Below are 12,391 nucleotides of genomic sequence, written 5' to 3'. Positions count from 1 at the left end.
ATTTACTCTTAACTTTCTTCTTTCACACACTTTACCAAACTCAGTCACCAGCTTCTGCAGTTTCTCACATGAATCAGCCACCAGCGCTGTATCATCAGCGAACAACAACTGACTCACTTCCCAAGCTCTCTCATCCACAACAGACTTCATACTTGCCCCTCTTTCCAAAACTCTTGCATTCACCTCCCTAACAACCCCATCCATAAACAAATTAAACAACCATGGAGACATCACACACCCCTGCCGCAAACCTACATTCACTGAGAACCAATCACTTTCCTCTCTTCCTACACGTACACATGCCTTACCTCCTCGATAAAAACTTTTCACTGCTTCTAACAATTAGCCTCCCACACCATATATTCTTAATACCTTCCACAGAGCATCTCTATCAACTCTATCATATGCCTTCTCCAGATCCATAAATGCTACAGACAAATCCATTTGCTTTTCTAAGTATTTCTCACATACATTCTTCAAAGCAAACACCTGATCCACACATCCTCTTGATCCACACATCCTCTACCACTTCTGAAACCACACTGCTCTTCCCCAATCTGATGCTCTGTACATGCCCTCACCCTCTCAATAAATACCCTCCCATATAATTTACCAGGAATACTCAACAAACTTATACCTCTGAAATTTGAGCACTCACTCTTATCCCCTTTCCCTTTGTACAATGGCACTATGCACGCATTCCGCCAATCCTCAGGCACCTCACCATGAGTCATACATACATTAAATAACCTTATCAACCAGTCAACAATACAGTCACCCCCTTTTTTAATAGATTCCACTGCAATACCATCCAAACCTGCTGCCTTGCCGGCTTTCATCTTCCGCAAAGCTTTTACTACCTCTTCTCTGTTTACCAAATCATTTTCCCTAACCCTCTCACTTTGCACACCACCTCGACCAAAACACCCTATATCTGCCACTCTATCATCAAACACATTCAACAAACCTTCAAAATACTCACGCCATCTCCTTCTCACATCACCACTACTTTTTATCACCTCCCCATTAGCCCCCTTCACTGAAGTTCCCATTTGCTCCCTTGTCTTACGCACTTTATTTACCTCCTTCCAGAACATGTTTTTATTCTCCCTAAAATTTAATGATACTCTCTCTCCCAACTCTCATTTGCCCTCTTTTTCACCTCTTGCACCTTTCTCTTGACCTCCTGTCTCTTTCTTTTATACATCTCCCACTCAATTGCATTTTTTCCCTGCAAAAATCGTCCAAATGCCTCTCTCTTCTCTTTTACTAATAATCTTACTTCTTCATCCCACCACTCACTACCCTTTCTAATCAACCCACCTCCCACGCTTCTCATGCCACAAGCATCTTTTGCGCAATCCATCACTGATTCCCTAAATACATCCCATTCCTCCCCCACTCCCCTTACTTCCATTGTTCTCACCTTTTTCCATTCTGTACTCAGTCTCTCCTGGTACTTCCTCACACAAGTCTCCTTCCCAAGCTCACTTACTCTCACCACCCTCTTCACTCCAACATTCCCTCTTCTTTTCTGAAAACTCATACAAATCTTCACCTTAGCCTCCACAAGATAATGATCAGACATCCCTCCAGTTGCACCTCTCAGCACATTAACATCCAAAAGTCTCTCTTTCGCGCGCCTGTCAATTAACACGTAATCCAATAACGCTCTCTGGCCATCTCTCCTACTTACATACGTATACTTATGTATATCTCGCTTTTTAAACCAGGTATTCCCAATCATCAGTCCTTTTTCAGCACATAAATCTACAAGCTCTTCACCATTTCCATTTACAACACTGAACACCCCATGTACACCAATTATTCCCTCAACTGCCACATTACTCACCTTTGCATTCAAATCACCCATCACTATAACCCGGTCTTGTGCATCAAAACCACTAACACACTCATTCAGCTGCTCCCAAAACACTTGCCTCTCATGATCTTTCTTCTCATGCCCAGGTGCATATGCACCAATAATTACCCATCTCTCTCCATCAACTTTCAGTTTTACCCATATCAATCGAGAATTTACTTTCTTACATTCTATCACATACTCCCACAACTCCTGTTTCAGGAGTACTGCTACTCCTTCCCTTGCTCTTGTCCTCTCACTAACCCCTGACTTTACTCCCAAGACATTCCCATACCACTCTTCTCCTTTACCCTTGAGCTTCGTTTCACTCAGAGCCACAACATCCAGGTTCCTTTCCTCAAACACACTACCTATCTCTCCTTTTTTCACGTCTTGGTTACATCCACACAAATTTAGACACCCCAATCTGAGTCTACGAGGAGGATGAGCACTCCCCGCGTGACTCCTTCTGTTTCTCATTTTTAGAAAGTTAAAATACAATATATATATATATATATATATATATATATATATATATATATATATATATATATATATATATATATATATATATATATATAATATATATATGTACATGATTCATACTATCTGCCCTTATTCATTCCCGTCGCCATCCCGCCACACATGAAATGACAACCCCCTCCCCCCTCATGTGTGCGAGGTACCGCTCGGAGAAGACAATAAAGGCCCCATTCGTTCACATTCAGTCTTTAGCTGTCATCTATAATGTACCCAAACAACAGTTCCCTTTCCACATACAGGCCTCATAAAACTTTCCATGGGTTACCCCAGTCGCTTCACATGCCCTAGTTCAATCCATTGACAGCACGTCGACCCCGGTATACCACATCGTTCCAATTCACTCTTTTCCTTGCACGCCTTTCACCCTCCTGCATGTTCAGGCCCCGATCACTCAAAATCTTTTTCACTCTATCCTTCCACCTCCAATTTGGTCTCCCACTTCTCGTTCCCTCCACCTCTGACACATAAATCCTCTTGGTCAATCTTTTCCTCACTCATTCTCTCCATGTGATCAAACCATTTCAATACTCTATTACCTATTTCTCTATTACAATGAGAAATATTATTGAATCTTCTATTATTAGATACACAAAGAATTATAATCTTAATATTAGTGATGGTTTATACAAATAAGATAACTTTGTTGTTGATAAAATTTGTAAAATGATAAGTTTATGATACGCTCGTTGTCTGTCTTGGACAATCGCATGTTTACTAAATGGCGTCCTAGCTTCGTCTCTTCGTTGTATATCAACTGACTGTTAATTTCTCTCATGTGTCTCCCCTGATGAAGTGATTATTACACGAAAGTGCACTTGGGAACTTATTGTGTGTCATTTTCCCCGTGGACTCATAGGAATATCTTGATCACGCGCAAAATTGTGATCCTTTCCAATATATATATATAAATATTATATATATATATATATATATATATATATATATATATATATATATATATATATATATATATATATATATTTATAAGTTAAGAGTAAATGTGAATAAGAGCAAGGTTATTAGGTACAGTAGGGTTGAGGGTCAAGTCAATTGGGAGGTGAGTTTGAATGGAGAAAAACTGGAAGAAGTGAAGTGTTTTAGATATCTGGGAGTGGATCTGGCAGCGGATGGACCATGGAAGCGGAAGTGGATCATAGGGTGGGGAGGGGGCGAAAATTCTGGGAGCCTTGAAGAATGTGTGGAAGTCGAGAACATTATCTCGGAAAGCAAAAATGGGTATGTTTGAAGGAATAGTGGTTCCAACAATGTTGTATGGTTGCGAGGAGTGGGCTATGGATAGAGTTGTGCGCAGGAGGATGGATGTGCTGGAAATGAGATGTTTGAGGACAATGTGTGGTGTGAGGTGGTTTGATCGAGTAAGTAACGTAAGGGTAAGAGAGATGTGTGGAAATAAAAAGAGCGTGGTTGAGAGAGCAGAAGAGGGTGTTTTGAAATGGTTTGGGCACATGGAGAGAATGAGAGAGGAAAGATTGACCAAGAGGATATATGTGTCGGAGGTGAGGGAACGAGGAGAAGAGGGAGACCAAATTGGAGGTGGAAAGATGGAGTGAAAAAGATTTTGTGTGATCGGGGCCTGAACATGCAGGAGGGTGAAAGGAGGGCAAGGAATAGAGTGAATTGGAGCGATGTGGTATACCGGGGTTGACGTGCTGTCAGTGGATTGAATCAAGGCATGTGAAGCGTCTGGGGTAAACCATGGAAAGCTGTGTAGGTATGTATATTTGCGTGTGTGGACGTATGTATATACATGTGTATGGGGGTGGGTTGGGCCATTTCTTTCGTCTGTTTCCTTGCGCTACCTCGCAAACGCGGGAAACAGCGACAAAGCAAAAAAAAAAATATATATATATAACATATATATATATATATATATATATATATATATATATATATATATATATATATATTATATACATATTATATATATATATATGTGTGTGTGTGTGTGTGTGTGTGTGTGTGTGTGTGGTGAGTGTGTGTGTGTGTGGTGTGAGGTGGTTTGATCGAGTAAGTAATGTAAGGGTAGAGAGATGTGTGGAAATAAAAAGAGCGTGGTTGAGAGAGCAGAGGAGGGTGTTTTGAAATTGGTTTGGGCACATAGAGAGAATGAGTGAGGAAAGATTGACCAAGAGGATATATGTGTTGGAGGTGGGGGGAACGAGGAGAAGTGGGAGACCAAATTGGAGATGGAAAGATGGAGTGAAAAAGATTTTGAGTGATCGGGGCTGAAAATGCAGGAGGGTGAAAGGAGGGAAGGAATAGAGTGAATTGGATCGATGTGGTATACCAGGAAAACAGACAAAAAGGACCACATTCGTTCACACTCAGTCTCTAGCTGTCGTGTGTAATACATCGAAACCACAGCTCCCTTTCCACATCCAGGCTCCACAGACCTTTCCATGGTCTACCCCAGCCGCTTCATATGCCCTAGTTTAGTCTACTGACAGCACGTTGACCCAAGTATACCGCGTCGTTCCAAAACTTCATCATATCCCGTGCACGCCTTTCACCCTCCTGCATGTTTAGGCCCGGATCGCTCAAAATCTTTTCCGCTCAACCCTTCCATCTCCTATTTGGTCTCCCGCTTCTCCTTGTTCCTTCATCTCTGACACATATATCCTCTATGTCAACCTTTCCTCACTCATATTCTCCATATGTCCAAACCATTTCAACACACTTTCTTCTGCTCTCTTAAACACTTTTTTTTTTTATTACCGCACATCTCTCTTACCCTATCATTACTTTCTCGATCAAACCATCTCACACCACATTATGCTCTCACACATTTCATTTCCAACACATCCACTCTCCCATGCACAGGCTTTCTCTATAGCCCATGCCTCGCAACCATACGGTGTTGTTGGGACTACTATTCCTTGAAACATAACGATATTTGCCCTTGTAGATAACGTTCTCTTTCAACACATTTTTCAACGATCCCAGAACCATTGCCCCTTCTCCACCTTATGACTCATTTCCGCTTCCATGGTTTCATTTGACGCCAATTCCACTCCCAGATATCTAAAACATTTCCTTTCTCCGGTTTCTCTCCATTCAATCTTACCTCCCAATAACTTGTCTCTCAGCCCTGCTGAGCCTAATAACTTTGCTTTTATTCACATGTACCTTCAACGTTCACCTTTCCCACATCCTTTCAAACTCAGTCACCAACTTCTGCAGTTTCTCACCTGAATCCGTTACAAGTGCTATATGATCAGTAAACAGCAGCTGGCTAAATTTCCAGGCCCTTTCATCCCCCACAGACTGCATACTCGCACCTCTCGACAAGACTCGTATTTACGTCTATCACCACCCGATCCGTAAATAAACATGGTGACCACGAATCCCTGCCGCAGACCGACCTTCACCGGGAACAATTCACTCTCCTCTCTTCCTACTTGTACACATGCTTTACACCCTTGATAAAAACTTTGCTTTTACAGCTTTTCTTCCAAACTGTATATTCTTAAGACCTTCTACAAAGTATCTCTATCAACCCTATCATATGCCTTCTCCAGCTCCATAGGCGCCAAATACAGATCCATCTTTTTTTTTTATTCAAGTGTTTCTCGCACACATTCTTTAAACACCTGATCCACACACCTCCTACCAATTCTGAAAACACAGCAACTCAACCCTACTCTCATTTGCCTTTTTTTTCAACCCTTGCACCTTTCTCTTTACTCCCTGCCGTTTTTTTTTTTTTTTTTATAAATCTCCCAATCATTTGCACTATTCCCTGTAACACCCAAACGCATCTCTTTTCCCTTTCTATACCAACTTTACCTCTTCATTCCACCACTCACTATCCTCTCTAATCTGCCCACCTCCCATTTTTCGCATGCTACATGCATTTTTTGTACATGCCATCACTGCTTCCCTAAATACATTCCACTCCTCACCCACTCCCCTCACGTCATTTGCTCTCACCTTTTGCCATTATACACTCAAATCTCTCCTTGGATTTCTTCACATAAGTCTCTTTTCCAGTCTCACTTACTCTCACCATTCTATTCTTCCTGACATTGTTTCCTCTCTTTTGGAAATATTTACTAATCTACACCCTCGCCTCTACAGGATAGTGAACAGACATCCCACCAGCTGCCCTTCTCGGCATATTTACATCCAAAAGTCTCTCTTTTACACGCCTATGAATTAGCATGTAATTCAACAATGCCTTTTAACCATCTCTCCTGCTCACATAAGTATACTTGTGTATATCCCTCTTTTAAACCAGGCATTCCCAATTAGCAGTCCTTTTCCAGCACACAAATCCACAAGCTGTTCATTTTTATTCACAACACTGAATACCCCATGCCCCCCAATCATTCCCTCAACTGCCACATTACTCACCTTCGCATTTAAATCACCCATTACTAATATCCGGTCTCTTGCATCAAAACTGATGACATACTCCGATAACCAGGATCAAATCTGGGACCTTATGTGTGGTAGGCGGGAGTATTACGGCTAGGCTATGATCGCTCCCACCTACCACGCACAAGGTCCCGGGTTGGAGCCTGGCTGTTGGAGGTTTGTATGTTCTATGGAAGTGTGCGTTCATAGGCTCTATGAGAGAGAGAGAGAGAGAGAGAGAGAGAGAGAGAGAGAGAGAGAGAGAGAGAGAGAGAGAGAGAGAGAGGCAGATAGATAGAGATAAATGGGAGACGGAAATGTGCTCGTTCATACGTGTGCGGTCAACACAGACAAACCTGTTTGCAAATTTTACCTACGACAAAGCTACCCAGTTTCTGTAGACCTTCACCTATATGCATGTTACAATTCTCTGAGTATTCAATGAGGGAAGATTCAATGGTGTTTCCTCGTGAGATTTACAGGTTATAATTGAAGTAACACTGGTCCAGTCGATACAGTGGTCATAATTTCTGACGTGAATACACAAGGTACTGGAAACCTGTCCTGTTCTTATATATCATTTATGTTGCTTAGGTCTAGCAGAAAGATCCTTACTAATCTGCCCTTTGCAAAACATATTACAACTTTTGCAAGGTATTCAGTAATCACAACCCACAGAATTTTCAGATGAGTTTTTGTCTAAAATATTCTGAACTGTATTGTTTTTGCTTAAGGCTAATTCACATGAAAGACGTTGAGTAAGTGGGCACATCAATTCTGTCGTGGATTCAGAAAGAATTATTGGCGCCCCTACTTTCATCCCACGAACTTTTCGCTTCTGATATCTCTTTTTTTGCCCAATACTTTTAAACTTAAAATACCAGTCACTCACCTCTTCAGAGAAGCTCTTCACATATATCCCTCAATACTTGCTCATCCTGACTCCAAATTTCCTCTTTCAAGTTACCAACGGGTTCATTTGCGTCGAAAAGGACCACTATTCTTCTTCTGTAACCCAGACGGGATGTCTGAGGTGGCTTTGTTTACAAGATAATCGGAGTTCCTTGCTTCTTGGTTTTCCTGATGGACAGCAGAGTCTGTTATTGCCTCATCGTTCCTATTTTCATCAAAACTTTCTTAATTCCTTTACAATATCTTTTTTCATACCGTCTGAACTCATTTTCACAATGGACACTTCGTGTTCGGTACTACTAATTCTTTCTTGGAGTCTTTTATTGAGAAAAAAAAAAATGGAATGAGATCCAAACACATGTCTTCGATGGTTTTTGTTTGCTTCATACACTTCAGTGACTTCCTTATACACATGGGATTTAACAACGCTGCTCGACCACTTAATCCTTTATAGGTACTTTATAGGTACTTCATATCAAGTACCTATAAACTGCCTAACTCATACCAAAAGACAATTCAAAGGTACTTACTATGAAGCCTATAAACTGCTTTACTCAGTTTATAGGTACTTCACATAAAGTACCCATAAACTGCCATAGGTATGAGTAAGGTAATTCATAGGTACTTAATATAATCTGCCTTACTCATACCTTAACAGTGCATAGACTGTTTGGATATGAGTAAGGCAGTTTATAGGTACTTCATACTGAGCGCCTTTAAACTGCCTTACTCATATCTAAACAATGTATTGATTTATGGTTACTGCAGTTCCTTAAAACTAACATATTATTTTCATCTTCAAAGTTCTCTGTCCGGCTTTCACACATCCAGCAATTGAGCTTTTACTTATCGTAGTTATTCTTACTACTATCATTCTTACATCCAACAATTAATCTTTTACTTTGAGGAGTTTATACTTACGTAAGTTATGTGACACATCTCGATTTAGTTCTCTGAGGTTAAAATGACGCCTGTTGCTTCCTGCCTCTCCTAACATTTAACTGATTGCACTATTTCTGGGTTTACAAGGCAAGTGCCATCTTGCGTTGTCTTTCATAGGCACTGGAGGTTACAGCTTCTGCTACATAGTGATGAGTTATGACTTAAGAATCATTTCCTTAGCACACTCTTCACTTACACTAACCTCATTATCAAAACATCATAGTTTTTCGATATCATCCTCTGGTCTGCCAAGCAAATTCAAAAGTTTTTTCAGAGTTGTGCCTAACGCTTACCTGACAGAGAAAGTGATCATATGAAGAATACATATAAGTAATGATCCTGTTTTTGGTAGATAGAATATCCTGAAAACAGTGGTGAAGATTTCCTCACTGAAAAAAAAAAAAATGATAAATAGTACCCTAAATCCAGGTTTACGTTCTCTACAAACACACCAAATCATCGTTTTCTCTGGCGACCACTTTAAAGCACTAACTCACCTATACAGTTTTTTGTAATGGACATCAAGAAAATAAGAAAATTCTAAATCTATAATATTCAAATTAGATAAATTTTGCAAAGAACTTGGGTCATTGCTTTAAATCTTATAACTGAACACCTTTAACTTCACCAGAGCTTCGTTACTTGATAAATTACCTACATGTCCTGTTCGCATGGATCTCATATTCAACAAATTGATCGTGGCAAAAATATTGTGGATATGTTTAGCTTATCAGCTGTTAAAGATAACTAGGCGAGTGAAATTTGAAGCATTGGTATATGTACTGCTACTGGTTCAGACAACCTTCCAGCAAGATGTATAAAGAATAGTTCTTCAGTAACTGCCTCTCCACTTGTGCAAATTATGACTTTGTCTTAGTAATGGTAACATACCCACCAATACATCTTACACACACACACACACACACATTGAAAAGAGCCCACGACACTCAATAACACCCTAGCCAACCTGTACCAACAATAGAACACCGAGAATGCACTCCCCAAACCGTGCCAATAATGGCACACCCAGAACACATTTAGATGATGGACTCCCTTAGAGTGAGAAGTCCCCCGACGAGACTGGACAAAATGTCCAGCGACGATGATACAACCCCACCGGAAGTGAATTTTTATTCGCATTGTGACCTCATGCAGTCGGAGTCCGGTAACACCAGGCGTTTGTTATCATCATTGTTACCATCAAGCGTTGGAGTCTAGTAATACCAAGCATTTGTTATCATTGTTATCGGGCGTCTGTGTCATCCTTACTGCTATGATTACGCTCTTATGTTAATACTGTCATCATGAAGTGTGAGAGGTCGAGGAAGGTGTGGCTGCGGGTGCAGAATTCAAAGACTGGTTGCTTGGTGAGGCAGAACTCAACGAACAGTTGCCTCGTGAGGCAGAGTACGAGGACCTGTTGCTTCGTGAGGCAGATCGCAACGAACAATTGCTTCATGAGGTGGAATTCAAAGATCAGTTAGTTCGTGAGGCAGAATACGAAGACCAGTCTGCTCGTGAACCAGAACAGGAGGAAGACCCATCACCTAGTGAGCCAGAGCACGATGGTGGCAACGACGTCTCCATCAGTCAGGTGCTGCTGCTGTCTGAGGGACCCACTCGTCATCATCCCTCCAGGCTCTGCCCTAATGTGAAAAAATTTATCAATAAAATTTCAGGTAAGCAAGTCATCACTATGTCTTTGCGTGAAAGGAGGTTTTTATAATTCTTATTATCCTCATCAAACAATCCAATTTTCTATCATAGTTTACATTAATATCTCAATTTCATCACTTTCTACTGGCACAAGTGAAGACAATGAATCCGAAAATGATTCAAAGCAATTTGGTCCCTCTTCTCTGAAGGATGCTGAAGCTCCGACAGAATAATTAAGACTAAGAATAAACAAACTGTCTTTCTGTCCATAGATGACCTGTAGTCCAGACCAGTGGACTTGGACAGAATCATGAGTGTTGGAGGGAACTCATAAAGATAGAAGGGACTCCCGGGGCAGGAAACAAGATAAAAGTTCACCGAAGGTTAGGTCTTGTTTTCACTCGTAGTGTATAAACTCCTGCAGGTTTCATACTTGTCAACACTCCGCCACATACATCCCCTTCCTTCTCCCCTCATCAGCTATATGTCGTGTCCTGGCATCACATCTTACACGGTAAGATGTGGTCCTGGTAACATATACTGGTGTCTCTGAATATTTTCCTCCATCTGTGATTTGTTACTGTTTGCTTCTGAAGATGTCTGAAATACACGAAAGCACTTAAGCAGATTTTCCTCCTTTGATTTTCCTTCGTGGTCTGCAAATTCATATATATATATATATATATATATATATATATATATATATATATATATATATATATATATATATATATATATATATATATATATATATATATATATATATATATATATATATATATATATATCAACTCTATCATATGCCTTCTCCAGATCCATAAATGCTACATACAAATCCATTTGCTTTTCTAAGTATTTCTCACATACATTCTTCAAAGCAAACACTTGATCCACACATCCTCTACCACTTCTGAAACCACACTGCTCTTCCCCAATCTGATGCTCTGTACATGCCTTCACCCTCTCAATCAATACCCTCCCATATAATTTACCAGGAATACTCAACAAACTTATACCTCTGTAATTTGAGCACTCACTCTTATCCCCTTTGCCTTTGTACAATGGCACTATGCACGCATTCCGCCAATCCTCAGGAACCTCACCATGAGTCATACATACATTAAATAACCTTACCAACCAGTCAACAATACAGTCACCCCCTTTTTAAATAAATTCCACTGCAATACCATCCAAACCTGCTGCCTTGCCGGCTTTCATCTTCCGCAAAGCTTTCACTACCTCTTCTCTGCTTACCAAATCATTTTCCCTAACCCTCTCACTTTGCACACCACCTCGACCAAAACACCCTATATCTGCCACTCTATCATCAAACACATTCAACAAACCTTCAAAATACTCACTCCATCTCCTTCTCACATCACCACTACTTGTTATCACCTCCCCATTTGCGCCCTTCACTGAAGTTCCCATTTGCTCCCTTGTCTTACGCACTTTATTTACCTCCTTCCAGAACATCTTTTTATTCTCCCTAAAATTTAATGATACTCTCTCACCCCAACTCTCATTTGCCCTTTTTTTCACCTCTTGCACCTTTCTCTTGACCTCCTGTCTCTTTCTTTTATACATCTCCCACTCAATTGCATTTTTTCCCTGCAAAAATCGTCCAAATGCCTCTCTCTTCTCTTTCACTAATACTCTTACTTCTTCATCCCACCACTCACTACCCTTTCTAATCAACCCACCTCCCACTCTTCTCATGCCACAAGCATCTTTTGCGCAATCCATCACTGATTCCCTAAATATATCCCATTCCTCCCCCACTCCCCTTGCTTCCATTGTTCTCACCTTTTTCCATTCTGTACTCAGTCTCTCCTGGTACTTCCTCACACAGGTCTCCTTCTCAAGCTCACTTACTCTCACCACCCTCTTCACCCCAACATTCACTCTTCTTTTCTGAAAACCCATACAAATCTTCACCTTAGCCTCCACAAGATAATGATCAGAAATCCCTCCAGTTGCACCTCTCAGCACATTAACATCCAAAAGTCTCTCTTTCGCACGCCTGTCAATTAACACGTAATCCAATAACGCTCTCTGGCCATCTCTCCTACTTACATAAGTATACTTATGTATATCTCG

This window comes from Panulirus ornatus, chromosome 16 (assembly GCF_036320965.1).
Source record: "Panulirus ornatus isolate Po-2019 chromosome 16, ASM3632096v1, whole genome shotgun sequence".
Classification (NCBI taxonomy): Eukaryota; Metazoa; Arthropoda; class Malacostraca; order Decapoda; family Palinuridae; genus Panulirus; species Panulirus ornatus.
The sequence above is the reverse complement of the archived record's forward strand: the minus strand, read 5'-3'. Positions refer to the sequence as shown.